The sequence below is a fragment of the Pteronotus mesoamericanus genome, unplaced genomic scaffold (genome assembly GCF_021234165.1).
Source record: "Pteronotus mesoamericanus isolate MK-2021 breed Mesoamerican mustached bat unplaced genomic scaffold, CSHL_Meso_final contig_116, whole genome shotgun sequence".
NCBI lineage: Eukaryota > Metazoa > Chordata > Mammalia > Chiroptera > Mormoopidae > Pteronotus > Pteronotus mesoamericanus.
Window position 1 is genome coordinate 41,839,911 of NW_026555027.1, and position 27,615 is coordinate 41,867,525.

The window sequence follows — 27,615 nt, forward strand, 5'->3', positions numbered from 1 at the left end:
TTTAGATTAAATAAACCATCATTAGGTTTTGCTGAGAAAAATAAGTTCTTAAGACTTAAAAAATGTTTTTACTTCTGCTTATAGGTGAGGTTTTAATAAAAACCATTTTAGAAATGAGGAAATCTATGCTATTCTGAAAAAGCAACTTCTAAGAGCTTCCAGAACTTCTTAGAATAAATCATTGTGAGGTTTTTCAACTGTGTCAGAGAACTTTGAAGATCTGATGCAGTTGTATCTAAGACCTCATGTTGGGTGTGTAGGGGAGTAAAATATCTGTTACCTATTCAATACCGTAGTTTGATTCACATGCACTTTCAAAAATGTAATCCAGATGTTGAAACCACAAGTTTCCATAAACATTCTCAGTGAGGCGAACAATATAACTTTTCCATTAAAAATGAAAAATGAAAAAAAAAAACAAACCCTTTGACAGACTACTCTATAGCTGTGTTCCTGCTCCTCCCATGTATGAATGGGAGGCAGTCACTGTAAGGGAGGTCTCGTTCCAGTCATATATGAGAATAGAGCATGCCACCACCACATTTTCAATGATGCCATTCCCAGATATCTCTGTATAATGCAGTGAAGGTAAAAATGGATTCTGCTCCTATTTGAATTATTCCTGATTTTTCTTTTAAGTATAAAGGTTCACCTCCTACTTTTCCAAAAATAAAATTTATTTGAAATAAAAAAATGAATTAAGTTGATTTCATCATGTAGAGTAAATTTAGGAGACTGATGGCCTTAATTCATTAGTTATTGAAGTTAAGGGTCCATAGGATAGTAATTCTTACTTAGGGAAACAAAGAACAATTTAACGATGGGAGTGCTATGTCAAAAATGATACCTACAATTATGTCATTTATAAATATATATTTTTTATCAAACATCCCACTTTTCATTATGAGAGCTTTCTTAAAAGTGGTAAATGGATTATTTTATATCAACCCATGTATAGGCCCATAAAGATATATATAGAATTGTAAAATCCTTCATCAAACAAACTAAATTGCATCTTTGCTCTGTGTTCCAATTACATGTAAGAAATTTGACACCATGTGAATGTGTTCTGAACCTCTGTTGCAATAATAAACAAAAATAGAGAAACTGGCAATTATAGTGTATGATAAAAGGAATTTATAATACTGTGTATTATGTGTGACAATTCATAAGAGTTTAACTGAGAAAACCATGAGGCTTCTTATTCTGTTATTAGTCACATATTATTATATATTATTATATATTATATTATATTATCATAGTGTATTTTCACTTACTGGACTCTAAGTTCTTATGAGATATTGTCTATCTGACTAATCAATTCACCAAAATGGGAAAAGTATGTATATTCAGGAATCGATAGATCAATTATAAAAATCTCAAACTCTGGAACTTGTCTCAGACCTCAGCAATCCAGCTTCTGTCTACATCTTCACAAAGTTTTAAATAAAATTTTCAATCAGTTTATTTGGTATATGATAGAACCTGGTTTATTTTTTGTAAAAGAAACTGGACATAATTCTGAACCACCAGGATCTCATACAGACACCTGTCCTTTCTCACAGAGTAGTTCTTTCTTCAAAGCATTTACAGCCATGTCTGGGTGTTAGAACATGAGGGGAAGCTCATGTTTATGAAAATGAAAAGAAGAAGGAAGGGTAGGAAAAAAGACAGTATCTGAAGGATAGTGAAACTAAGACAGAAATTTAACTAAAAGTGTACCATTATCATAAAATCAACCTCATAGTAACGCAATGTCATCGTCTACTTGTTCCATTCACTGGATAAATATGTATTAGGTAACTACGGAAAATAAGACACTATTAGGTATATAATTTCAGAAACAGATTGTATAGGTATATAATAACAGAAAACAGATGAATTCTTTTCCTTTCCATTTTCAATTTTAGTAAATGCAAAGAAGAAATTTAGTTACTTGCCAGGTAGTATAAATAATTTTTGTTAATTCTTTAAAAATTTGAATGGATAATATATTCAAAAATTTTCCAAATAAAATATATGGAGATGGCTATACCGTGAAAAGTCTCCCTCCCATTCCTGCCCCCTGTGCGCCCTGTTACCATTAACTCCTTCAATCACTGTTGGACCGTTGTTAATAGTTCCCTCCTCATGGACATTTAGTTGTTTCTAAACTTTTGTCAGTATAACCAATACCAAAAAAAAAAATCAACTTGATTTAAATATCATTTCACATATATGCATATGCAAGTCCATCTATAAGAAAAACTGCAAGAAGTGGAATTGCTGGGGCCATGGATAATTTGTAATTTTGAGAGATATTTCTAAATTGCCCTCCATATGGGATATACCAATTTATACTCCTACAAGCAGTATACAAGAATGTCCTTTTCTCTACAGTCTTGCTAATATATTGTCAACTTTAAGGATTTTGTCACTTCAATAAGTGGGGAATGATATTTCATTGTAGCTATAATTTGCACTTATGAAGAGTAAGGATGAACATTTTTCATATATTAAGGAGCCATTCATATTTCTATGAAATACCTGTTTCTATGTTCTATCTTTATTCTTTTGTATCTAGGATTTCTTTATATTTTAAGGAGGTTAGTCCTTTGGTATGTTTCAAATATTTGTCTCTTGATTTCATGGTATGTGTTTTTTGTCATGCAGAAATGCTTTTACTGTAAAAAATTGCACATTTTAAATGCAACTTCTGAAGTCATTGTTAAGAACACTTTCCCCACTCAAACACTCCAAGGTTAAAAATAAGTTCTGACATGGAGATTTCTAAAACAAAGTCAGACTTTGAAAATACAATCTAAATCTCTCTCTCTCCCCCTCCGCCCGCCTCCCTTCCCCCCTACCCCTCCACACACACATTCTTCCTTTCCTAGGCCTCCTTCTCGTCTACTTCTTGGCTCTCCTCCTAAGTACTGTTTTGAGCCCCTGGGAGGAGAAGGTCAGCTCCCCTAATTCATGAATTTAGGAAGTGGGAAGCCGTGGACACTGGGGAAGGGTTTATGAACTCGAGTGCCAGTTCTCAAGACAGCTGCCAACCACACATGTCAAAGTAGTGACATAAACTGCGGTTGTTCGCCACTGCGCAGGGAGGAAAGCCCGTTTCATTTAAGACCGTCCTCAGTACCTCAGAAGAAGTTATGAATTGTATCACATTTCAACCCTTGAATACAAGTCATTCTAATATTCTGTTACAAAACAGGAAGTATGCCTAAAACATCTCTGGTGCACACTGAACAAAGGACCAGGGGCGTCTCATCATATTTTTAGTTGCAATTGCATTGCAAGCTGAACTTCCAGCACTTCTAGCACCTCTTTTTATGGAACGCCATTTTTATTTGAAAGGACAATTCGCAAAAAAAAAAACTATGATTTATTCAGACTCGAGTATTTGGTATTTTCTGAAAAATAAACAAAAAGTGAGAGTCTGTAACCTCAAAGGGACAAAATGTTAGTATTGCTGCCAATGATAACTTTCAAGTGAAAATTAGAGTTTTGGAGAACTTGTATCCACCAATGTGAGCTTTACAGCTTCCCAATACTTAAGCACTTTCCTGATGAGATCAGTATTATGTATAATTAACAAATGTGATTTTTTAAGATTGTATAATGATATGCATAACTCAATGAACTGATGTTTTCCAATTGACCAACACATAAAGTCACAAAATCATACATGGGTAAAAGAATCATCAAAGTATAAGACATGCCAATGGATTTTAATATAACAGACTACTGAAAATTTCAGATTTCACACTGAGAATCACCTTCAAGAAACTACTGCTTGTCGAGCTTTAGTGCAGTATCAAAGAAAAATATCCACAACTATCTGAAAAGGCTGTTAAAATACTCCTCACTTTTCCAACTACATGTCTGTGTGAAGCTGTATTTTCTAGATATACTTCAATCAAAACAACATTTTATAAGAGATGAATGCAGCTGTCTTCCATTAAGGCAGACATTAAAGAGATTCGAACACATGTAAAATGACACCACTCTTCTCACTAATTGTATGTGTTGCAGAATATAATTATTTTATAATTATATTTCATTTTATTGTATAATTATTTCTAAATGTCATATTAACCTTTTATGGTTTTATGTTTGTTATTCTTACATTATTAAATAGTTCACTGTTTAATTTTTAATATGGTAAACAACAGAAGCGCTTTGGGATCCTCGATAATTTTAAGAGTATAAAGCGATCCTGAGAGCAAGACATTTGAGTTTGTCCCTCAGATCACTGAAACATCATCAGCCAGGGAGTCCGAGTAAACACCCTGAATGTTTGCTGAACACATAACTATAATTTTATGTCTGGCTGAAATACCATGTGTGTCTCTCAGGAAGAGATAGGAATAGAGGAGATACCCCAAGAGTGCATAGTACAAAAAAGTATTTCATTGTTCTTTTTAATTATAAAATGATATACAACAAAGACAGCCGTTGTATCAAAAGATAGAAAACCACCTAAATTTTTGGTTTGTCGTTGTTGTTTTTGCTGTTAGTTTTTGAACCTCAGATGCACAGACAACAGGTTAGTTTCACTGTGGTCTCAGTGTATCAGTACGTTGTCATCATCTTAGGTCCATGCAAGATTCCCTCTCCTTCACTCTATTTTGTTCTTCAAATTTTACTGTCATTTCACTCCCCTAAGTACCCACCCATTTTAAAGAGATTGGTATGTACCTTTGAACAGGTACTGCATTATGAAATTGGTATAGTTGTTTTGTAAATGACCACGTGGGTTCTACTTAAACAGTATTTATGCTCCCACTCTCATCCTGTGTCCTATTTTTTTTCTCTCATGATCATGTTTTATCCATTTCTCCATGTTCAATTAGCTCATTGCTCCTCACTGCTGCATAGATCTCATAGTATGCATCTACTATATTTTACTTATTAAAGAAGTTTACTTATCGATAAAGAGTGGACACCTCAGATGCATCTCTCTACATTCATTAGTGATACTAAAACAGCCATGAACATGTCCTCACTCAAACTTCTGCTAGTTCTCTGGAAAAATACATCCATGAGTGGGATTGCTGTGTGTCTGATCACTTTCCAGAGTGATTATGTGATTTCTGCCTCCACCAGCAGTGCAAAAGTCTCCACTCTCTATATCCTCTCCAGGACTTTGTTGTATCCACCTTTCCAACTGCTGCATTCAAATACTTAAAAAGTAATGCTTTGTTGCTGCTTTCATTTGCATTTCACCTCTTTATAATGAACTTTAGCAACTCTTCATATATTTGTTATTCAATCAAACCTATTCTGTGAACTACCTGGCTACACTCATAAAATTTCTAAATTTTACTCTTGGAGTTTCCATCTTTTTCCTATTGATTTGAGGAGTTCTTGCACATTTTGGATATTATCCCTTGCTGGTTTTAAACACTGCAACTATAAGGGTGGGCAAAAGTAGGCTTATAGTTGTATGTGAAACCAAATTTATTCTCGTATTATAACTTATTAATTATTGTATTATTTTCAATAGGAACAACTGTAAACCTACTTTTGCTCACCCTTATATTTTTTCCCATCTAACATCTGTTTCTTAACTTTATATATGGTACACTACATTGAACAAAATTTTTAATTTTGATGTAGACAAGTCCAACTACTCTTTGTTTGTTTGTTTTTGGGTTTTTTTTTTAATTTAGTTGGTGCTTTGGAGATTCTGTTTTAAAAAATTTTCCCTACCCCTTGGTCACAAAGATTTTATTTCACATTTGCTCCTATTATTTGTATAGAGTTACTGCCTACGTTTAGGTCTTTAATTTATCTGGAGCAAGGCTTTGCATAAGTTAGAGGTCTTTATTTTTCTCCATATAATGAGATGGTTATCATACCATCATCTGCCAAACAATATGTCCTTTTTTCAAGTGCTTTGTGATACAATCCTCTATCGTATAACAAGTCCTTACGTATAAATTGAGAGCTATTTCTTAGTTCTCAATCCTGTTTCATTGGTCTATTTATATATTGCTGGGGTAACAGAATTATCAACAGTACCATCATTATCTATAGTCTGTTTTAATATATGATGAGCAAGAGTGACTAGTATTTGGCTTATTTTTTTCTATGTACTTTTTTGTTTTACAAATTTTAGAACCTTTAGACATCTATTTAAATTTTAAATATGGTTGCATTCCTCAAAAATCCAGCTAAAATTTTCACTGGAATCTCATTTACTTTGCATTTGTGTTTAGAGAGCATTAACTTTACTGGGTTAATCATACCAATCATGAACACAGTATCTCTCTCCATTATTCAAATCTTATTTTATGTCGTTTTCTATTTTTCTACTAAAATGAGGATTTTTAAAAAATAACATATTTTTATTATAAGAATAATTTGTCTAGCCCTGACTGGCATGGCTTAATGGGTTGGGTGTCATTCTGCAAACCAAAATGTCACTGGTTTGATTCCTGGTCAGGGCACATGCCTGGGTTGTGGGCCAGATCCCCAGCTGGGGGCATGTGAGAGGCAACCAATCGATGCTTATCTTGCACATCGATGCTTCTCTCTCTCCCTTCCCTTCTCTCTAAAAATACATAAGTAAAAAATATTTTTAAAAAGAATAATTTGCCTAAAACAAGCACTTTTATGGGTTGATTTATGTCTGTTAATCTTGCTAAACCTTTGTTAGCAATGATAGTACGTTGATTCAATGGAATTTTCTGTATATATAATCATATCATCTGCTAATAATGATTTTTACCTCTTCCAATTCTAATATGCCTTATGCCTTCATCTGCCTTAAAAGATAGGGCCTCTTTCTGAGTTCCAGAAATTGCTGTCTCCCCTTGGCCTTTTGGGCCTAGGAATGTCAACAAACCCTGCTGTTGTTACTGGGATACTACACTAATCTTCACAGTCTCCAACACCTTATTCACATGTTTGTAAATAGTCTTTTTGTTAAACTTTTCTTAATTATCCTAATTTGAATGTGCCATCTGTTTCCTCCTGAGGTCCTGACTGATACGTCCTTATATGCTTGTATAGAAAAAATCTATCTCCCTACCCCTCCAGATTAACAATTGCTAATAGTTTGGTGTGTATCCTTCCAAACACAGAACATATTTGTGATATATATAACACAAAAACATGCAGATAAAACAGAAACTGTATATTTTAAAGGAGAACTTTTTTAAAAAAGTGAACATTTCTGGTTGCTGTTGACCTCACCTCATTTTTAAAACTTTCTTTTTGGGGCTGGTGAAAGGATTAAGCAAAAAACAAACAAACAAAAACACCTATGGCAATTACCAAAGGAAAAGGGGGTGGGGGCAGGTAGAAGAGTGTAAAGCGGGGACAGGTGGTGGTAACAGGAGACTTGACCTGGGGTGGTGAAAACACAATACATTATACAGCTGATTTGTTATATTATGGAATCATATACCTGAAACCTATATAATTTTGTTAAACAATGTAAAAAATTCAATGCAAAGGAATATTAAAAATGTGCCATTAAAAATAAAGGGGGGGGCAGGGGAAAGTGGTGGTGGGAAGGTGGAGACAAATGTATTTGAACAGAAAGAAAGGAAGAAAGAAAGAAAGAAAGAAAGAAAGAAAGAAAGAAAGAAAGAAAGAAAGAAAGAAAGAAAGAAAGAAAGAAAGAAAGAAAGAAAAAAGAAAGAAAGATGCAAAAATAATAATAATAATTAATATAAAACTCACTCTCTTCTTGGTCCTGGTAACTCTCCATATGTCTTGTACTCCTTTAGTCTTACTGTTGGCTGAACCTCTGTCTCCCCTTGTGGGCCCATCTCCTGACGTTTGACTGTCCAGGCTCTGTCCGTAGTTCCCTTCTCGCACCACCCTCTCTCTTTCTCTTTGCAACTTATTCCCTGAAGAACTTCAGTTATCATTGCAATGCAAATAATTCCAAAATTTGTCTCCAGCTCTGACCTCTCTCCCAAGTCCCTCCGTCGTCATTACTCTCTGATGGTTATCCCCAACCTGAATGAACTAACAGCAATTCAAATCCAACAGGATCAAAACCAAATTCGTGCCTTTCCCACTTACACCAGTGTCCTCGCTCCATTCCTAATAGCCCCAGTCTTCTTGTCTTTCCAGCTCAAAATTTTGGTGCCATATTTGATTCCTTTTCACTCCTTTCATCTCTCCTATTTAGGACAAATTTTAGAAGCTCATGTAGGTACAGCATCCATCCAGTATTCATCTCTTCTTCTAGTCACGACAGCCAAAATCCAGTATGATACACCTACCTGGGAATCTTACAACACTCTCCCGACTCAGCTCCCACTGCTAGTTTTTCCTCCTGTTGCACCTCACCATCCAACAGATTGTCAGCCTAATCTTCCTAAAAAGCACATTCCTATTTTCTGAATTAAAAGATAACTACACAATATTCCTTGGATTTTAGTCTAAACTTCATGGTTTGTATCCGAACATCTCTTTAACCCTAACGGATGCAAGGCTTCATCCCAATACTTACACCATGCTGCAGGCACAGAGTCTCAGGATGCGCTGTTTCCTCTGCTTATAAAGTCTTCCTCATATCTCTGCTGGTTTAAATTCTTCAAGTTGCAGCTCAAACCCTACTTCCCTAATACACCTCCCTTGAGACTGCTTTGCATCGTATTATATGTATATGGTCATTTTGTTCACCAGATTAAAAGTTCCCTGAAGGCAGGAGCTATTTCTTATTTATTTTGTTTTACATTTTACATTTTTATTTAATTCATTGGGATGACATTGGTTAATAAAAAGATTATATAGGTTTCATGTATGCAGTCCTATGATACATCATCTCTATATTGCATCTTCTCAAAATCCATCCATGTTGTAACAAGTAGCAGTATTTCATCTTTTCTTATAGCTGAGTAGTATTCCATTGTATATATGTACCATATCTTCTTTATCCAATCATCTATTGAGTGACAGTTCAGTTGTTTCTATGTCTTGGCCACTGTGAGTACTGCTGTAATGAAACAGTGGCGGGGGGGGGGGGGTGTATCTTTGTGAATAAATGTTTTCAAATTTTTCAGGTAGATACCTAAAAGAGGATTGCCAGGTCATATAGTAACCCTATTTTTATTTTTTTGAGGAACCTCCATAATGTTTTCCATAGTGGTTGTACCAGTTTACATTCTGGGCCACAGTGAATGAGGGTTCCTTTTTCTCCACAACCTCTCTAATAGTTACTTGTCTTATTGATAATAGTCATTGTAACAGGTATTGGTGGCGTCTCATTATAGTTTTGATTTGCACTTCCATATTAGCTAGTGAAGCCGAGCATCTTTTCATATATCTGTTGGTTAATTTTATGTCTTCTTGCCCCTAACCATTTTTTAAATTGGGTTGTTTGTTTGTTTGGTGTTGAGCTGTATAAGTTCTTTATGTCTTTTGGATATCAAACCCCTGTCAGAGCTATAATTTGCACATATCTTTCTCCCATTCGGTTGGTTGCCTTTTTGTTTTGTTGGCAGTTTCTTTTGCTGTGCAGAAGCTTTTTAGTTTGACATAGTCCTGTTCATTTATTTTTGCCTTTACTTCCCTTGCCTTTTGGGTCAAATTAATAAAATCCTCTCGAAGACCAAGGTCCATAAATTTAGTACCTATGTTTTTTTCTATGTTATTTATTGTTTCAGGTGTTATATTTAAGTCTTTGATCCATTTTTAGTTAATTTTCATGTATGGAGACAGATAAGTTTTGATACCTGTTTTTCTCAAACTTTTCAAAAAAAATGGAGAAGAGGCAATACTTTTTTCATTTTTGTTTCCCTTACAGCACCTACATAACCCCTTTCACAAAACTGATATTAATAAATATACATTGAATAAATTAATCAAAGAAAATAAATCACCAGAAAGAAAGAACCAAGTTTTCTTTCCTTAATAAAGATTTAGAAACCATTTGCTTTATGTTTTTTTTTAAATAGGGTGTTTTTTTTCTTTTTAAATGCATGTACAGCTATATTCTGTAACAGTTGTTTGTTTTAGACTTTTAAAAGATTGTAAATCCTATAAACTCCATAAAGGAGGCACCGTGCAGCCGAAGGTATGACTGATCACAACATGACCCATGATTGTTGCATGGTCTCTAATCAGAAGCATGACTTTGCCACAAGCCAATTTTTCTTTACAGAAAGTAGAATAAAAAGCTCTCACTTCACTGGGCCTTTAACTGAAATGCTCTTTGTGATTATTTCCTCTTTAACAACACTACCATCTAAGTCTATTTGAATGGAATTGTTTTCATTGTCTTTTTGTGGATAATCAGTGCAAACAAAAAATAAATATGGTATGACTGTTTGTCAGAATTTGAATGTGTTGTGACCAGCTCATCTTAAAAGCTAAACTATGGAGTGTTATACAATGTATAAAATAAAAGAACAACTGGTGGTTTCAAAGATGGAGCGACACAAGTGGCAACAGATCTGTGTACTATTTCAGCATGAAGAAAAGATTTAATATCTTGCTTCTTTCCTCCTTCCCTTCCTTCCTTCCTTCCTTCCTCCCTTCCTTCCTTCTTTCCTGCCTGCCTGCCTGCCTGCCTTAACCTATCTTATGTGCCAATCAGGCATTGGGGACAAAAAGCAGAATAAAGACATATATCCTTCTCTAGGGGAGAGTTAGAATTATAAGGAAATGATAAGAAAATAATGTAAATGAAAAGTTTTGCCAGACATAACAGTAACACAGGAAAAGAAAGAAAAATGATTATTACAAATAGTTTTACCCTTGAGAACTTTTGCTAATCTGGTTTTCTGTAGCTTACTATAAAATATCACCCACTGGACAAAACCAGGGGGGAAAAAAGGACATATTATAAGACAAGTATCTGAGTAATTTATAATGGCTGCACTGCTTAGTTAGAAAACTTCAATTCATTTTGGCAACATGATGAAGTCAGTGGTCTCAAAGTTGCAGAAAAAGCATACAGCATTGCAAGGCCTGAAAAAAACATATGAATGCATTTAAAAGGAATGCTAGTCAACCCGGCCAGTGTGGCTCAGTTGGTTGGAGCACCAAAGATGGTCTACAAGAGTAGACCAGAAGGTTACAGCCGGGGCATATACGCAGGTTGTGGATTCAACCCCATCAGGGGGTGTGCCCTGGTCAGGGTGTGTGTGAGAAGGCAACCAATCGATCTCATTCCCCCTCCCGCCCCCCTCCTCCCCTCTCTCTAAAAGAAGCAATGAAAAATGTGCTCTGGTGAGGACTAAAAAAAAAACAAACCAAGTGCTAGTTATTATTATTTTCTGTAGCCAGGAAGAAAAATGTTTGTTTACTTTAGATTTTAACAACATACTTAACTACCTTATATTTCTTATCTCCGATCTAAAACAAATCATTTTACCTTTGAGCAAAGCCACAAAGCATAATTTCTCAAAATACATTTTTAATTAATTGCTTATTTACTTGTTATTTACTTGGCTCTCTCCTCACTAGACCGTGAACTTCTAGGACAAAGACATTTCCTATTCATCTTTACATCTAATGCCTAAGCACAATTCCTGCCACAGAGCCTGCAATAACTACTTGTTAAATGAAAAGTGTAAACACAGACCTTTATATCCTCACCAGCTCTCAATATTCAAATTATCTAATGCTCATTATGTGCACCTTTTTCTTATTCTCATTCTACTAATAAAAACAAGAACAGGGGAGGATTTCCAAACAGCCTAATAGGTAGTATATGGGTGTTTCAACAGACTAAAGCCTCATGACTTACCAGGGAATGTTAATGAGAGAGAGAGGGAGAGAAAGAGAGAGAGAGAGAAGAAAGCTTATTTCTATTTCAGCTCAAAATTGTACACTTCCTAAAAATATTCTTCTTGCTAGATATCTGTGAGATGACTTGAGCAAATAGAAAACTGCAGACATGGCCGTAAACTTCACTTAAAATGATTGTATTTTTTATTTTTATTTTCACCTCACTTTTGCTATAGTTGCTGTGAATGGCTTGGAACATATGAAATATGCTAAGCAAGAAACACAGCCCATACCTGAAGAGTTAGCGGTTGAAAGGCACAAATAGGTACAATGGATTTAAAAACCTCTTAAGAACAGCCTTTTGCTGCATAGATGCCAGGCAAGACAGTATGTGGCAGGAAAAGAGTTGGGGAAACTGCCTTAAAAACCTATTAACTAGGAATGTGAAAAAGCAGGGAACAATTGGGAAAGGAAGGAGGTGCTCACTGCTTAAAAGGCTTTTAAATGTGACCATATTTTTGTTGGCTTTTTGCCTGCAACATAAAATGAGGACGGTGTACTGAATGGCTAGCTAGGCTGCTGAAGGCGGCGTGAATGGAAGCCAGGCTAGGAAGTCAAGGCTGAATTCTGAGGCGCCATTCTGGACCATGTGCAGCAGATGAGACCACTCTCAGCAATGACTTAGTGTAGTAAACACAAAATGCAGTCAGCCTGCTCAGTCACCCTTTCGTTCTAGTGTTTTTCTTGATCCCATAAATATTTGCCTATGCGATCTTTGCTGCAGATATTAAGGAGTTAATAAATTAGCCAGCCAACAGACAGAAATCAAGAAAAGCCACAGAATTTAGAATTGAACAGCTGACAGCAGATTCTGCAGGTGTGAGATGGGAATCGGCTCTGCATTTTCTCTGTAGCACAATTTTCTCTGGGTTGTGGCCTGATTTTCTAGCCCCTTCAAGACAAGCTGAGTTATAAGAGAGAGAATTCCAGAGAGTCTTGCTCTGTGATCCTATGAACTCTAACCTTTAAAAAGGAAGCAATCTCCTTCTATGTTTAGACTGATAATATTACATATTGGTGGTGGCCTTGTGGGATTTTAGTTTCATATTAGGAAAAGAAAAATACTCTAGAGGCCATCCTTCTTAAATAAGAAATGGTGGATTAAATTGCATAACGTAATAAATCAGCCTCCTTCAATTGGTGTCAAAGGGTGAGAGAGAGAGAGAGAGAGAGAGAGAGAGTGAGTGTGTGTGTGTGTGTGTGTGTGTGTGTGTGTGTGTCTAAGGGAAGGGGGATCACAACTTGCATTGAATATATAAGAACCACAGCAGATAGTAAGGTCAAAACAGAGTAGAGAAAAAGAGAGAAATGGACTGCATGAAAATGCGTATTTCATATAGACTAGTTGATCATACTCTTCTAATCATTCCATTTTCTGGTAATGGACATTCAAGGCTAAACTCCACATTGTGGCAGTTCTTCCAAATCTTTTTGACTTACAATGGTAAAAATACTAATTATGTAACACTCAAAAGTGTTCAATACGATCCATTGATTAACAAAACATTCTTGTGTTTCTTCTCTAAAGGGCTTTGTGTTGCCTGCAAGAGTGATAGTGACTGATTAGACTGATATTGAGAAAACTAATTTGATTTTTCTTTATGCTGGTGAATATGACCTATGCATCCAAACCTTTTTGACCAAGCCCTATTATGAGGTATGTATTTGGAATACAGATAGAAAAACTCAGAGATCTGAGATTTTTTTTTCTAGATAGGCTCCAGGAGAGACAAATAAATACCTTCAGTTTTTCGACAGTCAAAATGGAAGCTAGTACCTACTATTATATCTCATTTTCGATCTTCTCTTTCTCTAAGGCCTACTTTATGTCTCTAAAATCCTCTGCTTCCACTTTCTCCTTTCAAAAACAAAAGTACCTATAATTTAGACCATGAGATTAACTACTTTCACACCTGAAACCTACATAATTTTATTAACCAATGTCACCCCAATAAAGTCAATAAAAAAGATTTTTAAAAAAAGGTACTTTCAAAAAATTGGCCTTAGAGAGCTCTGACAAAGTGTCTCCCCAATCCAAAAATATCTCCTCAGATTTTTTGTGAAGGTCTAAAATTCTACCATTAGAAATTTTAATATTTACAATAAGCCTTTGTCCTCTAATGACAAATTCAGTTTCAAAGCACAGCAAATTAAATGAACATAAAAAATCCAAAGATTTATGTACTATATAACTTTTAAGTATGTGTGGGCCAAAGATCAGAGAGAAATATAGAAAATTTTAAGTTATTTATGGGGCTATAGTGGTAGTATTATAAATTATATTTTTCTTTTAAAATTTCCCTTTAATGTGCTTATAATAAACATCAGTAAGAAAAAAACTTAATAGTACTTTTAAAGAATCTAATTCTGCTTGACCACTGTATCTCTCTAGCTGTTGGGACCTAAAATATAAATACATAAAATTCAAAAATAAAGGTTACTCTCAGTGATATAGATAGATAGACAGACAGACTGATTCATTTAGGGAGAAAAATATAAAACTCGACAAATATTCATTTACAAGTTAATGTTTATTATGGGAAAGACACTTTGTTGAGTGACACAGAGGTTACAAAAATGACCAAGATCTGTGCCCTGTCCCCCTTCAAAGAGCTTCTGGCATAAAGCTAGCAACTTTGAAGAAAGAATATATTGTTATTACCAGTCATTAGTACATTATGATGAATCCATTTATTAGCCATTTGTTTCAGATTTTGAAAAGTGGAAGGATGAGGCAAGCCTGGGACACTACCTAGGGAAGATCAGCCTGGATTAAGACCCTTAATGAAGGAAGATGAGGGCAGTGGGCACAAGCCGGGAAAGGCGATAGCACAAAAGAGGGAAGAAGATGAGAGCATGCTGACTGCAAACGGTGTCTGTTTCAGCGGGTTGATCAGAGCCAGCTCTGACTTTAGGACACAGTTTTCAACATATAATATGGACCCTAACAAAGTCTTATTCCTATCAGCTAAGGAGTGCCAAGCGATCAAGGAGGAATATTTATAGACAAATATGCCTTCACAGTCACAGTATAAACTCTGGACTAGTATGGATTTTTGTATAAACTACCACTGCAGTGAAGATTGTTTTAATCCAATAATTTTTGAAGCTCACTCCAATATGTGACGCTGCAGATATCCTTGTTGTATTGCCCTGTTCCAAACAGTTCCAGGTCGAAAAAGTAATGCCCTTAAGGAGTCATCATCATGTTTTAAAAAGTTTTTTTTTAAATGTATTTTTTAAGTTGTTTGAGAAATGGGTTACCTTCTATTTTTTTCCCACTTTTTCTAGATGTCAAAATATATTGATTTTCTCTTGCTGGTAAAGATATATGGCATTGAGAAATATCAAATAAACCCATTTTAACAGACTTCAAAACAATGCTACTTAGCTATTATTTTCAATGTTTCTCTTTCATATGCTCACTTCTTACAGCTGATCACTCTCTTTAGGAAGTGCTCACACTTACAGGACCTAAATTTTCATTTGGCCTCTAATACTCCTTTTGGTAATCAATACCCTCTTTTGTACCCCACTCACTGCCCACAGCCTTATTCTCTGTCGGTATCTCTCACGTTTTTCCTGTCCTTTCAGTCACTTTCTTTCATTTTTAATCCTTCCTTTTGGGCCAGGTTGTCTACCTTTTAAATCTATATTTACGTCCTCTTTCTCTTTCTCATTTGACCTTTCCTAGACCTTTCGATTATGAATGTTGAAATTTGTGACTTTTTCCCCATAGTGACCTTCCATTAATAAAATTACCCTCCTCCTGAAGATTGTTCTAAGAAAGCATAATTTTAAGCCCCCACAACTATTACCCAAATAGAGATGCACTTCATTTTATTCTTCACATGTGTTAAATACAATGTGTTCAAGAATATGATTTCCTACGCCTATTCTTACGCAGTATTTTCTGTGTCTCCTTTATTATACCTTTCGATTGCAATGTGGAAATTTTAGCTATCTGCGGTCTGCTCTGAACTGTACATGGGACAGTGATAATGACCTTCTGACCCTACAGTTCTTCCTGGCTGTGGGTAGAATTGATAGCACTTTTTCAATTTCTCCCTTGTCTTTGCTTGAACATACTGGAATTACAACCTCTGACAAAGGTAACATCCCTTTTGTAGTGGAAACAAAAGGAGTGTGCAATGAATTGGTTAAGATTACATTGCATGTTTAGATGATGAAATCCAACTGCAGCTCAATTCCTTTATTTTCTCTAGCTGGGCCTGGTCTTTCAATAAGACATTATTGACTGGCATCTTCCCCAGAACAGGTGCTTTGGAATATGGTCTTGCTGCTTCGAGTTCTTTAGGCTGAAAAACAACTACAGTATACGTCAAAGGAATTAGATATGAGACAATAATGTGCAGTATCTTAGGGTGAGCACTGTAGATGATCCATATCTAGGTGGCACTACAAGAATAAAGCATCCTTGGATTTATATGATATGCTAACCCTTTTCAAATTAACTTTAGTTATAAGTTGGCAGGATGTGAATTATAGTTTTATGTCTTTTCTCTGAGAAATTCTAGAACTGAGAGGAGCAAGGAAAAGGGAGGGAAACAATTTTTTATAATTCATCACTACAGATTTTGGTGTACTGACATTAGAAAGTGAATTTTTAATCTTTATGAATATGGAATCAATTAATGCCATGATTGTGTGGTATTCAGAAACTCTATTTTTTAAATCACAAAACATACCATCTTTGGTTGCTCTGAATAGCAAATTATGGGCCTCTTTCTACCTTTCCCTTTATTTTATGTGTACTTTCATCTTTACTTTTAAAAAATCAGTTAGAATTTTTGCTTTTCAAAATGGTATAATACTGATATTGGCTGCAGAAAATATTTAAAATGTGTGTTTTTCAAAGAATGATCAGATCGTTCATTCATCTTTTAAAGAAAAATGATTCTATTCAACTCAATTATTTTTGCCAAAGACTATAACACTAATTTTACTCTTTCTAAAAATTAAAATAGCAAACAGTTTATGTAAGGTGTTGATAATTACCTATATTATTGTACTGCTGTGACAGATGTTGGCAAAAAAAAGCCTAAAACGCCTACAGCTGTGCACTCCATGACATCTAGTTTATACTCAGACAGAAGGCTAACAGATGTTCTGAACTGTCACTTTGCCTAAATGTTTTTTTAAAGTCTAAGGACCTGCTTTATAATTCACCAGGGTCTGGTTTGGTTTCACAGAGGTCCTCAGAATTCCCATCTGTGACAATTAATGTTAAAGACATTGATAAATCAAGCCGTGTTTTCCCTCTTCTTCAACAAACAGACATCATTTCACAGGCGAATTGTCGATTGGAAAAGCTGTTTCTGTAGACATCCTCGTTGTGAAATTCTTCCCTTAAACGCAGATAGAATTGGGCCACCAAGATTCATGAAGATTTGTTCGGAGCTGGGTGTGCGGAAGGAGCCAGGCAATCACCCATCCTTTCGCCCCGCGCCTTGGAAGTACCGTTAACTATCTCCGATGAGATTTATTTTCCCTAGTAAATGAAAAAGTAGGTTTTTGTTTTTATCAAACATTTAATAACTCTTCTCATAGCAATAATTATTAATTGTGCAGCCTGTTAGGATAATGGAAGAACAAAATAAATAGCATGCACAAAGCATACAGCACATCTCCTGCTTGACACTCTAATACTTCCTCTTCCCAAACATACCTTCAGATCTTTCATACAGAATTACTGCCCCGTGCAAAGGCCATCAACGCCTTATTTGCTGTTGCTCTTAATTTTAACAAGCTGGATTCCTGTAGTACACTTGCTTAATAGTTTAAACATTCTGTTAACAATCAGGTGTTTGGCCTATCCTGTTTCTCCTCCATTCTGTATAGAAATATAACTCCAAATAGTACATCTTTCTGGGTTTGTTTCTAAATTAGTCCCCACACTTAATTATGAGGATGAGAGGGCTGCCTTATTCCTCTTTGTTATAGGCTAAGCTCTCAGTAATCCCAAACAAAAGAGCCAGTTCTGGAAGATATAGGATTTGCTAGCAGGATTATGGTCTCATAGATAATGATGTGCAGTCAGCAGAAGCGAAGCTTTATTTTAATTCAAATAAGCTAGTAAACAAACCACTGACAAGTCTGCTGGTGAGAGTAACTGGCTGCTGTTGCCACATTGGCAGCTAAATTATAGAAAATCTATTATACCCTGTTCACCATATGTTTAATTTAATACAAGATACAAATTAAACTATCCACAGTGCCTATTAAAATAACAATACTTTTTTATATTTGAATGCCTTAAAATAATTTCTACTGACCTTTTAGAGGGTGGTTTTGATATAGGTGATTATCTGGTGGGGGGGGAGGTCGTTAATAAAAGGCAAAAAAAATTTAATTGCCTTTTTGAGAAAATAATATAAGTGTTCACTAGTTTGCAGTTGTTAATAAGGTTAATTAGTAGTCACGTGTTCTGTTATTACTATATTTCCCTCCCACCCTTTTGATTTCTGAGGTTGTGTTTTTAAGACTGATACTTAGTTTGACCTATGTGTCAAAACTGTCCCCATAAAATGATTACTCTGATCAAGTTAGCCAATGGGTAGCCTTAAACCTGATGCCAGTTGAGACCTGTATTAGGAAAACTGACTTTAAACTGTAGGTCCAACTTTAGTATGACACAGGAAACAGGCACAGGCTTTTCTATTCCTGCCCCAGGTCAACCTCCTCATAGCCAAAGATCCTAAGGAGAGCCAGAATTAAGAGGCTGCCATCCAGAGGAAAGAAAGGGGGTGAGAGAGAGAGAGAGAGCGAGAGAGAGAGAGGCAGGCAGGGAGGCCACACGGTTCACAACCAATCTCCTGCTATATCCACAACAGTCAGTAATGACTGATGCTTATTCGAGTCCATTTGGACTCAGTCCTCCAGATTCTAAAGACCAGTCTGGGTTGTAGAATTACAGAGCTAGATGTGAAACCCAGGTCTCCTGTTTCCCAGCTGTGTAACCATAGATATTTAACCCAGCTGGATATTCCATTTACTCTGTTAAATTAAAAAAAGGGGGGGTAATAATCTCAATTTTATAGGACTATTATGAGAATTAGATAAGAGAAGATAGCTGGTACATAATAGATGCTCATTAAAGATTTGTTCATTTCTTCTTTTTAACTCTCAAACAAATAGACTGGAAGGGGCAGTACAAATAGAAATTCTCCATAGAATCAGTTTCCTTGGATCAATAACTTCTTTCTGCAGGCAAACCCCTAAACAGCATGCTCCTTCTCTCCCAATATTCACATTAATGTTTACTCTCTTTTAAGAATATATCAGTAAGCCACTCAGACCAACTGCCTATCCTTGGACCTCTGAGAAATAAATCATAATCACCACACTTTAGTATACCTTTTCAAACTTTTATGTACATACAGCTTTTGCACTTGGTCTCAAGTATGTTCATGGGCTGCACTATGTGAATTTTGGTTCAAATACATGCCTATCAAATCCAGTTGTGTACTGGTAAATATTGGATAAGGTGTACATTTGAAACTGTACATGATTATTCTTGAAGTCTGGCAGATGATAATATTTTATCCAAAATGCAAGCTAATTTATTCTAAATTGATGCAAGAGGTAATTTCAGAAGCATGATACTGGTAAGCATATGCTGGAGGGACAGACACAAGGTAAATAGCTCATGGCCCCTTCTTCTCACTCCACTCTGTCACTCAGAGGCTGAGGGACGAGAGATATTTCCACTTACTGAAACTCTGAGATATTGCTAAAGTAAGAAATGGAATTAAAATGTCACAAAATGTGCCGCATATTAAATATTTAACATTTTAAAATTAATGCTCTTAACACATAAACACAAAACATGTGATTGCATGTATAACTTCATTTTATATATAACAGGGAAATGTAAGAGTCCGTTGATGAATTCTCCCCGTGGGCCTTGCTACCACCTCCAACTTTCCTCTCACCCTTCTCTAGTCCATGCTGTCAGTGTTAGCATAAATAAAGACAGGGGGGACCTCAGGGGTTTCCAGAAGTTAGAAGACCGGTAGGAAAGAAGGCCGTGCCCAATATTTTGCCCCTAAGGGAGCAGGCTCCCTTAGATTCCTCACTCCCACCTTCAATACTTCAACTTCAGTCCTGGCTCCCTGATTTGCCAGCTGCCCTCCTCTGCCCCCATTCCGCCCTAGGTTCCCAATTTTCCATCCCTGAACCCCTCAAGGTGACTCTGTTCCAGCCTCAGGAGGACGCACATTTCGCAATGCTCCCCAGTGGTCCCAGGGCCATGCAAGGCTCGCGTTTCCACAGGCGGCAGCGCACTGGAGAACAAACCAAACTGGTCTCACTGTGTGCCAAGGACCGAGCTGTTCCCAACTTCACTTTGACACTTGAGTCTAGTCACGGAGCTCTTGCCAACGAGCCCAGCCCGGTGCCTCGGAGCAGCCCAGAGGCCAGCGAAGGCGCGTGGGCAGGAGTTGTCTGGAAAGCCAGGCCTGCAGGCAGTCCCGGGACCCGGGCTACTCTGTCGGAGCGGGAGCGGGACCCGGCAGTGCAGGCCTCGCGGGGGCTGGGCTTGCGCCTGAACCGCGTCGGGATGGGGGGCTGAGAGCGCGGGAAACCGGGTGACGCACGAGGGCCTGCGGGCCTCTGGGGACGCAGCCCCTCCCGGGCTCCCGGGTAGTCCAGTCAGCCCACCAAGCCTCCACCTCTTAATGCAAATGACCTGGGGCTGCTCATCCCACAGGGCCCCGCAGACTTAGAGGCCGGCTGGTAGCTCTCAGAAGACGCGTTTATCCTCAGCCCCAGTTCCCCCGTGTCCGTTCCCAGGGCACGGATGGATGGGAGGCTATAAAATTTGTCTAGAGACTTTGAGAAAAAAGGGCCCCCCTTCCCTTTGCGCGTGAGCGCGGGCTCCCGCGCGCGCTCCCGGGTGAGATTTTAGAATCTAAAGAGCTTGTATTGAAAACAAGTCCTTTTTGGCCTGGCCAGGCTCTTTAGTCGGGAAGTGTGCATCAAGTGGCGGTGTTGTGTTATTTTGTCTAAGTGAATGACTGACTGGTGTTGGGTGATTGGAAGGACCACCATGTTCAGGGTCTGCGGTATAATTACTAAGCATTCGCTGCCATAACCCCCTGTGGCTGGGGGAGTCGCTGCCCCTCCCACCCCGGGCTGGCCGCTCCTCCCGAGCCCCACACACGCAGCCCAGCAGCGGCAGAGCGAGGAACGTGAGGGTAGGTTGCCTGCCCCGCGCGCCCCCCGCCAGGGAAGGTGGCCAGGGGAGGCGCCGCCCGGACCCCGGACCCCGAGAGCCCTGGCGGGAGACCACTGCCTGAGAGCCGGGATCCAGGCCCACCAGGGTCCGGGGCCTTGGCCATCCGAGTCTGACTTATTTTCCGCGTGGAGAGGATGGAGCAGCCAGTTGGAGAATGCTTGAGTGCTTAAAGAGAGGAAAGGTACAGCTTTCACCGTAGCTGATGGCTAAAGCATGGCCCAGCTTTAGCATCTCGGTGGACCTCATGATTTGTATGGTCATTGATTCGCTGGAACAGCCAACCTCCGCCCCACTCCCCACCCCCCCTACCCTCCCCCACCCCCATCATAGTAGATCGTAGGCATAGTATTCCCTTGTAAGAAGCACTCTCCAATTTAAAACCAGGCCCCGGGTGCCCCTCTTGCTAATCCCCTGTGCCTTTAGTCTGCTTACATCCTCTTCTTTATCCTCTCTCCACCTTTCCTTCCCCTCCCTCTCTCCATTTTTTTCTCCCTCACTCCCTCCTCTTCCTTCCTCCGTTCCCCTCACACCCTTCTTTCCCTCCACATCCTTTAGATGTTGGTACTAACTGCCATTTCGGTGCTGAATGCTACTTACTCACAGACATCCCCAGTCTAGGAGTGGCCCGGTAAACCCTGTACGTCAACCAGTGTGATTTGCACTTATAGAATTGGGAGAGCTCAGGTTTGGCCCAAAAGCACTTTTGATTAATTAAGTTTCCAATTCAGAGCCCATAAACAGTGTATGCTTTCTCCAAAGAGAAAAGAGCTGACCGGTCAGCCTACTTTCTGGATACAGAAAGACTATTTTTAAGGAGTTTTCCAGTTGCAGACAACTAATTCTTAATTCCCTCATCTACCAAGGCAATTTGTTGTTTTGGCCTTTCACCCTAACACACTCCACATTTTTTAAAGGCTCAAGTCTTCTCCTGTATCAGGTGGAATGCATTATAGCTTTTGAGACAACTTTTGGGCACCTGCCTACAAAATTCTTCTTGATCCTTCACAAGAGAGTGAGGCCAACTAACAGATTTTAAACTTCTCTATTTCTGGGATTGAATAGATTCAGTTGATAAGATGTGTAAAGTTTACTCACCTTTAGTCACATTTGACTACTCACTGAGGCTTTCCTATCTTACAGACTTACATTCAGCCCCAAACTCCTTCCTCAGTGGAGACAGCACAGCAATTCAGATTCTTATTTCAGTTCATCATAAAAAGGAAAATAGCTTTTAATCAGTTTGGGGCATCCTTTATAAATGTTTCTATGCAGAAAAAAGGAAAAAAAAAACATGACAAGAGAAGCAGGCAGAGATCATTCCATCATTTCGGTGGATTACTTTTTTAAAAAACCCTGGATCAAACATTTTACATTTGCCCTCTACCATTCCACCTCTAGTTAGGAGAAGTACTTCTACTATTGACTTTCAGTTTTGCATGATGAATCTCCCCCCACCCCAACCTTTCCAACAGTGCCAAAAGTAACAAATACGCATTCCTTAGCCTGTTCTATTAAAGGTCAACTCTTGATTTACACTCTTCATTTCCTCCCTACCCACCCCCAACACACACTTATAAAGGCACATTTTTCTTAATCCAGAGAGTATTGGGATATGCATAACTTATTTAGGATTGCTCTTTCATTCTTTGAAGCTGATATTAAAGTGTTCATTCTGTTTCATTATTTGTGTTTGTTTTTCAAGTTTCATAGGAAAGGTTTTAATTGGTGTCTCAGTTAATAGTCACCAAGAATCCCTTATTAGATGACTTCCAGGTCATTTGCAAGCCAATAACATTATTGTTGCCCAAATGGAAAGTGAGAGCTAAGATCATTTTTGTCAAGGGATTCGTTTGAGCATTTATCTTTCTTTCATTTTGGATGGTCTGTGGGAAGAAAGGAAGAACTAGATGGGGCAGAGGACAAAGACAGAGAACCAATGAAAACTTTTTAAAATTAAAACCATTTTCCCAGACTGTTCTCTTGCCACAAATGAAAACACACAGAGCAGAAGTCAAAAAAGCGGGTTGTTGTCACTCAGGGCTACGGGAGGCTGGAGAGGCCTGGCACTAATTCCCATGGAAAGGTAGACAAACCTATCCGTCTTCCCCTTCTCTTGAAGTACCCTCACTGCCTAAGGTTCAGGACTCTCTCAAAGTTCATACGGACCTCAGCTGGGTCTAGAGGCTTCTCTAGGTGGCGGGGCTTCCCTGGTGAAGGAGGCAGGTGCTCTCCATGGAACTAAGGAGCAAGTGGTGGTGGGCGGATGGCACACAGGGACTGTAAAAACAAGCATGAGAGGGTGGGGTGCTATCACAGGAGGGCTGTGGCCACCAGTCCCCTGACAGGATAGCGATCAAAGAGTCAAAACTAGCTACCAATATGTGAAAGAGAGCCAGGTGTGGGGCCCTTTGGTTGCTAGACACTAACCTTCGACTAGTTCCATGCCTCTCCTTGGGTTCCCATCCTGCATTTCCTGAGATGGGAGGCCTAACCAGAGGAGAAGGCGAGGATGGGAAGGAGTTGCGCCTCGCCCCTAGCCAACACACAAACACAGGTGGGAGCTTGCTGAGATCAGGAGACACACCCGGAGTCCTCGGTGATCTGTGTGCTTGGCTCATGCATGGTCAACAAGAGAGAGGAGAGGAAAGCCTCGCTCATTTTCTTCAGTTGCCTCTCTGGGGTGGTTGTGGCTCCTTTTCCCCAACCCTCCGCCTCACTCCATCAAAACCAAATAGTATTGAAACTCCATTGCCTTTGCCAGCACTGAGCCTAAAAATTCAGGATTTGATAAGGTTACTGCACCATTGATATATAATTTTAGATTTTTTAAAACCTCCTCAAAGAGACAAATGTTTGGGCTGCTTAAGAACTGAGGAGAAAACCTGCAGCTGCACCAAGGAATAATCTATTGGACAAATATTTTAATAAAAAGATATGAAGAGATCAGCCCGACCTTGCAAGGTCTTCTGCTTTAAAAAAATCTTTATCAAACCCCTATTCTATGGCTTCAATAAACAGAACCCATTACCTCACGGCATCTTTTGTTGGCCCCATACAAGAGAGAACAAAATGGTTATTCAGGGGAACGCTTTCGATTTTTATTGTGGGTAGCCTGCACAAAGAGCCGTGTTATTGTATTTAAAAGAACCATCTGTAGCAGAAACAATGGCATCAAATTATCTTTGAATACCCACTGAAAAAACATAAAGCTTTTTTTTTTATTCTTCTTCTGTACGGTGGGGGGGATAGAGCAGTGTTAGGATAACTGACTTTTTTGTTGTTCTCTGGGTGCATTCTTCTCGCTCCCCCTCTCTCTCCCCCTCACCCTCTCACTCCTCTCTCTCTCTCTCTCTCCCTCTCCCTCTCTCTTTTAAAAAATCAGCCATTTGGGGTTTTAAGCCATAAACGATTTTTCTTGTTGCAGGGGATTGCAGTGGCAAAGCTAGGCTAGGTCTTGGAGGCTGGTAGAAGGCGACGCGGGTGAAGGCAGGAGGCTGATGGAGAGACTGGGGGGAAGAAAAGCCGAAATGGATTCCCGGTGCCTTGGATGGAGGACCAGAGGGGAATTGCAAGCTCCTTCAACTGTTCTGTCCGGTGAGAAGTGATCTAGCTTGGACTGACAAGAGGCTCAGGGAGCCCTCACGTTCTTTCGCTTTTTTACCTGCCAATCAAACTGCTACAAGACAACACCCTGATCTGGCATGGACATGTAAGTAGTTTGCAACCCAACTTTGACATTCACTGCTAGCTCACTCCTCTCCGCCCACCCCCCCCAACTCACTTTCTTCCCCTCTCATTCTATTTTTTTTTTCTTTTGACCTTTAAGAGATCTGGAAATACACCCCGTGTGGCAGTCATTTAACACAGGCAGATTTAAGTCTGAAAGCATTAACTTTTGGAATTGAATGCTAATTTTGATTTCTTTAACAAACGCAGAAATGAAGTGACATTATTTTATTCTCTTCTGTACAGTTTTAGTGCTGAACATAATCAGTTGCCTTGCAAGAGTATGTGTGTTTCTTTTTCTATGAAAATGAAGAAATCTGTGAGCCCCCAGAGAGAAATGCAGAAATGAAAAATTCAGACTTCCATTTTAAGAATGTTAAATTCTAGCATTTGATCCCTACAAAGAACCTTCTCCAGACCAAGATTACATAGAATGGAAAGAGTGATTTGAGCCAAAGGTACATGTCACTAGGGGGTTGCTACTATTTTACCTGGAGTCTTCTTATTTTGGTGGTGGTTGGAAGGTGGAAAAAAGAGAAGGAAAGGGACATGGCGACACCTCGTTCTTTACGAGAGTTTGTCATTGACATCTAGGGAGGCAAGAGGGCAGAATAAGCAGAAAATATTACCTGAGAGAAGGAATTACAGAGCATGGCGAAGCTGGAAGCTGGGGAAGGGGGGGCCTTCTGTGGGAAGTTGTGCGAGGGTTGATAGGGGCTTGTTCTCTGGCGCCCTCTAATGGCAATTTGAACCAATGTTTTACTTTCTTAATTCAGTACTGGGCAAAGCAGCTGGGTTTTTGTTGTTGCTGCTGGTGGGTTTTTTCTCCTCAGACTTAGAAACTGGAAACTACTAGTGGAGTAAATTGACTGTTTCATCCCAGAAACTTATGTATATGCCTTAAAATTATAATTTTTTTTCCTCCTCAAATATCCCCTCCTCTCCCAAAATTGTGTTAGACTCATAGAGGAGGAGAATCTAATGGTAAATTGATTTATGGAGGGTGGCCCCAGCTCGATTAGGAACGCAGGAAAAGGGATTCCTGTGCTACCTGAACATCATTCTGACTCTTCTAATATACTCGAGAGTTATAGGGAGGTAGGGTAGAGAGGGATGATTTGGAAATTGCAGATTCTGACACGGGCTCATTATAATACAATTTAAAGGGGGCTCTCAGGAACCTCTGTTATTGCGACATGTGATGGTCAGGGGGCTTTCCTTCCCGCCTCCTTTTTCTTTTTTCTTTTTCTTCTTTCTTTCGTTATTTTTTTTTTAATTTGGTAGATAAAGGTTAATCTTGGGCTGAATGATAGAGCTATGATTGACAAGAGAAAAGGTGTTGAGGGCAGGTCGCGCTGTCTTATTTACAGCCCACTGCTTGCTGTAGAGTCTTTGTTAGGACTGGAAAGCTAATTTAGTGCTGATCAAAAGCACCACAGAGTTAAAGGACTGGTAATGACTGCTAATTTCATTTCAGCCTCATGCATCCCAACTGCTGTAATTAAAGACACGATATTTAAATACAGGTGAAGGTTGGTTTTTTTTTTTAAGTTGGGGTGGGGGTGGATGGATTACAGTTTTATTTAGATTTCATCTTATACATGGGTGTTATGTAGTCCAACATCAGATTTTTTTTAAGAGCCGATTTATGTCATTTATACCTGGCTTTGCAGAATCGGCAGTGTGAAATGTGTCAATCACATAAAAGCTCCTGTTTAAAGAAAGAGAGGAAAAAAAGGATGCAGAGGAGTAACTGTTTGGGGGGGGGGATTTAAATATTTGGGTCTCTTTTTTCTGCTTCAAATTAATAGAAGGGCCTTCGAAATAGCTAAAGTATTTGAAACTTGGGGCAGGGTTAACAGGCCAAAGGGATCAGTGTCAGCTTTTAAGACTTCTGAAAAGATCATGTGAACAGATGGAAAAATATATTTTTAATTAAATAATTTCCCCCACACTGGAGCAGAGTTGGCTCAGAAACCGTGTAATTCCTCAACCGATAGGAGTTTCTTTATGAGAACATCAAAGCATAAAAAGCTCTACATTTTCGTAGTTGGTTAAAATTGATAACCCACCGCCCTCCCCCCACATACACACACCCAAAAAAAGAATTTAGCCTTTAATCTCTTTTTATCCACGAAGACTAAAGCTCTGTACTCGACCCCGCGAGCGGTTTTCGCCTTCCGGGGCTGGAACCCGGCTCAGATGTGAAGCGGCACTGAGCAGCCGCGCAGGTTCGTGCCAGCGCCCCCTGTTGGACACAGTGGGAGCAGCGCAGCGCCAGTCCTGGAAATCGCTAGAACCTTGCTCTGGGGTTAGATACAACTCTTTATCACCCTCCAAAAAAGGAGATGGGAGGGAGAAACAAGTTTTTGTATCCTTGAAATATAATATAATTTTTATCCAATAAAAAGTTAAAAGGAGATAATACACTTTTAATTCAGTAAAAAGACTAACCTATTCCTCCTCCTCACATTCCAGTCACCCCCTACCCCGATTTGAGTTTGGGACTCTTATTAAAGATTCTGCAATAGTAAAACACGTAGAGAAGCATGATCTTAAAAACAAAGAGGATTTTCTTCCGTAGCAGAGGAGAACCAAAAAAAAGTTACTTCTCCCATTCTATCCACATTCAAAAAATAAAACGGAAGCTGCTGCCGCCTGCTTCTTTGACGTTGTTAGCAGCATCTTGAATGCCATCAGAGGTCCTTCAAGTATTGTAACTGAGTCGCTGAGTAAACGAAATATTTGCTCCATTTTATTTGTTTATTTTTAGAATGTAATTAGAAGGCCAGTCTATTCTTTGAATGTTTCCCATCCCCCAAACCAAGCTTGATCAAACTTTTGCTTTCCCGGCTAGCGGTTAAAATTCAGGTATTATTTAA

The 27,615-nt window shown here is 38.6% G+C and overlaps 1 long non-coding RNA gene across 1 annotated transcript in view; it reads left to right on the forward strand.

Annotated features, from left to right (window-relative positions):
- Positions 1-24,438: 24,438 nt before the first annotated feature.
- Positions 24,439-27,615, forward strand: part of LOC129076872 (uncharacterized) — a 41,459-nt gene continuing 38,282 nt past the window's right edge. Inside the window, exon 1 of the long non-coding RNA XR_008529759.1 lies at positions 24,439-24,716. This is a non-coding gene — a long non-coding RNA (uncharacterized LOC129076872). The remainder of the gene's footprint in view (positions 24,717-27,615) is intronic.